The sequence below is a fragment of the Zingiber officinale genome, chromosome 4A (assembly GCF_018446385.1).
Source record: "Zingiber officinale cultivar Zhangliang chromosome 4A, Zo_v1.1, whole genome shotgun sequence".
Classification (NCBI taxonomy): Eukaryota; Viridiplantae; Streptophyta; class Magnoliopsida; order Zingiberales; family Zingiberaceae; genus Zingiber; species Zingiber officinale.
The window spans coordinates 144,056,039-144,061,493 of record NC_055992.1 but is presented as its reverse complement, the minus strand read 5'-3'; the positions used below and the strand labels follow the sequence as shown (position 1 = coordinate 144,061,493).

At 33.5% G+C, this 5,455-nt stretch overlaps 1 long non-coding RNA gene and 1 other non-coding gene across 2 annotated transcripts; both read right to left on the bottom strand.

The window, feature by feature from the left end:
- Nucleotides 1-205: 205 nt before the first annotated feature.
- On the bottom strand, nucleotides 206-4,710 carry LOC121971555. The gene is made up of 2 exons (XR_006109169.1): nucleotides 1,763-4,710; nucleotides 206-1,671 (listed from the first exon to the last, which is right to left on the bottom strand). It is a non-coding gene; the product is annotated as an uncharacterized LOC121971555 (long non-coding RNA).
- LOC121974092 lies at nucleotides 965-1,082 on the bottom strand. The gene has a single exon (XR_006109954.1). It is a non-coding gene; the product is annotated as a small nucleolar RNA snoR104 (small nucleolar RNA).
- Nucleotides 4,711-5,455: the final 745 nt, after the last annotated feature.

Genomic DNA, 5,455 nt, shown 5'->3' with positions numbered 1-5,455 from the left:
AACCACACTCGTTGGAATGATCAATACTACAAAACACAAATAATTCTGATAATTTGGCAGCATAACCATTATTTATTAATGAATATATACTTTTTTTTAAGCAAACATTCATGTTAATAACATACAAAATCTTTTGAAAAGGCTACAATATGTGACCAACAAACAAATAGTTAATAATGAATAACTAATAATAAAAGAGATCAAATTTTACCGTTATACCAAAACAACCCCTTCAATGAATAACCAACAATAAGAAATCAAATTTAATCAATTACAAATTTAACAACTTGCACAATTAATTAAATAATACACCTTCTTGAGACTCATTTTAAGCAAATAATACGAGTAAATAATAAACATACACAATTTTTAATCAATTACCTATAAATTAGAGGTCTTCAAAAGACGATTGTGGCAAGTGTTTGTAAAGGAAAGATTAGTGCCGGAAAGGAGAGTCTTCCCAATTAAGGGAGGGAAGAGAAGCCGGAAAAGTATGGATCCTGCAAGAGAGGAAGATCTGCACGAGAACAGGTCGAGGATGAGGGCTCTTGGGAAAGCATCCTCATATCTTGTATTCTATTCCTGTTTTTTCTTCTTTCCCCTCGTATATAGTACTTTTCATTTTTCATGTCAATATCTTCAGACATGTAAAACTTTCGTGCAGTATGACAAGCAGGAAAAATAGATTGCATCGGGAGAGCATTTAAGTCAAGTATAACCTCCCTTTCATTTCTTGTGCTATAGATTTTTCCTTTTAACGTCCCATGTCATGTATCTTGAAAATTGCAATACTTTCTCAAAGTATCACGAGCAAGAAAATAGAGTTCCAACTATCCAAAGATTGGTATTGGGTGAACATTTGTCAATATAAGCCCCCTTTTCTTCCTTGTCTTATAATTTATTGATTTACATGTCCTGTATCTTGAGACTTGCTAAACTTTCTTGTAGTATCGTAATCAGGAAAATACATGTCCTGTATCTTGAGACTTGCGAAACTTTCTTGTAGGATTGCAAGCAGGAAAATACAGCTTTAACTATTGGAAGATTGTATCGGGTGAACATTTATGTCATACATGCTCCCCTTCTTTTCTTCCTTGTGCTAGTTTCTTGTATGCATGTACCATATTGCATTGCATAAGCTTCAATGTTGCTATTGAAAATTGCCTAACCCAAACCCTATAACCTGTGGCTGTCCAAATTGGCAACCTTAGCTTTAGTTTTAACCAGCCAATGCAGTTTAGCATTGTAGGGAATTGTTCTAAACAACTGTGCAAAGGGTGTTAATAGTACTAGAATCTAGTAGGGAATAGTGTTAGTGAGGCTTCCATCTATAAGATACACATAAGATAAACATATAATAAAACATTGACATAGAAATCTCAAGAGAATGAGAAAAAAAAGTTTCAAAACTTGCCTCTATAGAAGAGTCAAGAATCCATACCTATTGAAAACCTTTCTATTTTATGGGATTCCAAATGCAATATCACCATATGTAACGAATGGTCAGGGAAATAAGAACAGATCATAGAAAAGATATCGATAAATCTTGAAAGTAAATAATGCATTGTTCTGAAAGAATATAAATCTAATCACAGAAATGGTTGACAAAAAACTTTAAAGCTGCAAAAAGAATCTCTACACAATTAAGCAACCGCTTTCATGTCATCAAACCTGTGCAACAGGAAAAGCAGCAGAGCCACTCCAGTTGTGTAAAGCATATTAGTTTCACATCAACAGGAGTAAGAAATACGAGGGTACTTACAGGCCAACCAAAACTTTGAATGCGTCATAGTTCCCCATTGAGCACCGTTGGAGTTCCACTCATTATTATACCAAGGGAAAGCTCGCAAGCAAAACTAGCCCAAGTTTATTCACAGCCTAGTTTATGGGAAAAGACATTCTGTACATGAAAAATTAAACATGAAAATTCAAATGAGAAAAATGACAAACCGTACATCACCAACAGCCCTTGGCATTGTGTTTAGGAAAGAGAAAAGATTGTCCACAAAATGAGAAACAATCACACAGAAAAACACCAACAAAACTCAATCTAAGCTGGACTGTTTGCTACACCAGCTCTTTGGTTGTGAAAAAAGATTATTTGTAGGAAGTTTCAACAAGTTTTAAATGATCTCATCATGGTACCAACATATGCCTTTTTTCAAATTGCGTGATGTAAGAGAAGCCTAATATTATGAAAAACCACAATTCCTGACGTTACATGGCCAAAATCTTTAGCATAGGCATGAAGCCAACCTACATGGCCTTACAAAATGGATTAAGTGAGAAAGAAAGCAAATTGAACAAAAAGCATAGTTTGGGAAGGGGTTTCTTACCAGAAATGTGCTGATCAAATATCATTAATAGTTGGTTTACCCTACATAATGCATTCATATACTAGCAATAGTATATGATTAAAGGTAAAAGACAATCATGCATGAAAGAAAATAACAACATTAAACACCTGTAAATTATTTGAATGTTAAGAGAAGAATAATGAGAAAAAACAGGCCAAACTGATATATATAAATCCTTGGCGACATGAGCATGATTGAATTAGTGGATTTTAATAGAATGGAAAAGGAGAATGCCTAAGTCATTAATGAATATGGAATAGATTTCAAAAAATAGTAATCTAGTATAAACGTGTAAGTGATTCTAAAACTTTTTCTGCCTTCAAAACTAAATAAAACAATAGAGTGATAATCAGTTAAAACATCTGGTAATCAATTACAGGAACAAAACAATGAGCATTCCAATACCTTCAATTTTGTGTTCCTGATGTTAAAACCTTGTGACTACATCTTAAAGAAAAAAAATATTTAGTAATATGCATGAATTCTATTTTTTTGGACATTCACACAGAATTAGAATAAAGATACATGGAGGCAACAAAAGTAATGACAAAGGTAGAGAATAAAAAGCAGGAAATGCAGATAGTTTTAATTATGTTCCATTGCCAATGGAAAGAGTGCATTGGTCAAAGGTATTATACAAGGAAGCTTAACACTAAGGCATGTTCATTTGTGAAATTTCATAAATCTAGTTTTGGAGAAATTTAAAACAGCTATTGAAAATTCACTTAACTTGGTCCATAGTTTTTTTCTTAAAAATAGTTAATTCATAAAAAATAGTTGTCTGGATCTGTTAATCAAAAAACAACAGTAAATATAAGAAAATATAGCACTGTCAATGTAAACAAAAATGGTTAGTTAAATTAACAAGTATTGCTAATGAGAATTTCCTTCAATAGAGGTCGGTGGTAGAGTGGCATCTAGTGGTCAATCCAAGTAGTTGAAACACATAGCTTAATTTACTTGTATCAATATTCATAGGGAGTGACTCAAGAAGAAACCAAAAATAGAAGGGAATAAAATCTAGAGTCCAAAGTATTGTCAAACTAAGCCATATAAGATTTCCCTAGTAACAGAAAGGATCAATTGGAAGGACAATTGTGACGCTTGCAAGTTACCGGCATGACAGTTATCATGATGGATGAACCACATTTCTTAGTAACAGTTTTCATCAAGAACATGCAAAAAAAAAGCCTTTTTTTTTTTACTTACTTATCTTGACATTTGCAAATATGAATTTATGGTCTAGAAAGAATACACAATAAACAAAATAACAATCATAAAAAGCTAATCAAAATCAAAGAGTGTAACAGAAAAAAAATAAACTCATGAGAAATCTGACATTCTTGAAGTGGGAGAAGCCACCTAGTACAACCTGCATTAAGACCCCAATCTTAATTATCAAGCAGATCAAATGAAAATTTAATCAAGAGCCAATAAGAAAAGATCATACACCAATGCTCCTTCTGATTTAACAAAACTGAGTAGTCCATCACTCAAATCTCAAGCAAACCCTCAGCACTCGCACTTAACAGCCTCAAAGGGGCAGGGTGCAACGACAGCAGTCACCTCAGCAGAAGCAGAACCGGACAGGTATCTAGAGTGTTATATTTGATAGCATACTCAGGGCCAACGATATCACAGTAATACTTCTTCAATAACTAATAAAATCCGAACTTCCAACTCCCTAGAGCTTTGTATCGTAGGCTCGTAGCAGTGTCAGCACCGATCTTCGGACCCTTTGGTCTTTTAGCAAGAGACTGAATAAGTGGAGATGCCCTTGTACTTCGACGAGTAGATCTGAAATTATTCCGAGAGAAATTTGTGTTGAACTAAACAGTAGTAGAAATTATGGATCTTCGTCAAATAGGACTTGTCGATCGCGAGATTCCAGTTAACCGGATCCGGTAGAGCCAGGATCGAAACTCTAGAAGACTTAATTAACATGAACACACTCATCTGGATGCCAGATTTCACGAGATCGAGTGCGGCCGCAGCCATGTGAATGAGGCCGCGACTGGCGATCCCGTCGGCGGAACAGACGACATAGTCAATAGCCAAGCACAAATTTATTTTACCGTACTCGTGTAGGGATTGGAAGACGGCAGACCCTACCGAAGGAATGACAGTAAGAGCCGCCTCGGCGGTGACGCCGCTCCGGAACAGAGTCATCCGATCCATGCCGATTCTCCCATACGAAAGACAGGCGAGACCTGTGGGAGAGATCCAAATCGGAGACCAGAAGCAAACATCGTTCTGCCTGCGCGAACGGGGAAGAACAGCAGTAGTCGGCTGTTCGCTTACTAGGGCAAGGGCTGTGTCACGTCTCCACTTTTTATTTTTTTTTATTTTATTGTGATTTGGCGATTTTGGAACTTTTCAACGTAGATCAATAATCTGTCGTATGTTATTTGATATTGATGATTTTTATTTATTTTTTAAATTTAAAGTTAAGAATAATAACTTTAGAATTAAAAATAACACTTAATGCACCTTACAGAATATTAAAGTTTTTCTTAATGCATATAATACTCCTGCAGAAAAAAATTTACTTACATTCTCTTAAAAAAATAAATAATTTAATAATTTTATCACTTGAAAAAGATTTATTATCACACTTATAAAAATATAATTACAAACTTTTAGAAAATTAAATTTTATATAAATTTTATTTTTAAAAATTTTAAAAAAATATATTTAAAGTTTTTTTTTTTTTTTACCAAAAGACTAAAAATGATTGAAACGTCTCTAGTTAATTTGCCAAAAGACTCAAAATCTATAAAAATTAACATGGAGACACGTATTAGGATTTTAAGAATTAAATAGTTTCTATTAGGCGCAAAAGTGCTCAACAATGATAGAGCTCTCAAAATATTGAAAAAAAAAATTAGTATGAATTCGAAACTTCTATGTTCATAAAATAAATTTTGGCAAAAGTATTTGACAACTCTAACAGTATTAAAATTAAAAAAAAACAAATATTAACCGATTCAAGGGAATCCCAAGTGTAATAATGATCATGCTATATTTAGCATGAAATCTAAAATCTACAGGGTAGGTTTAATTGAAAATTTTTATTGATAATTTTGATTATCTAAGGT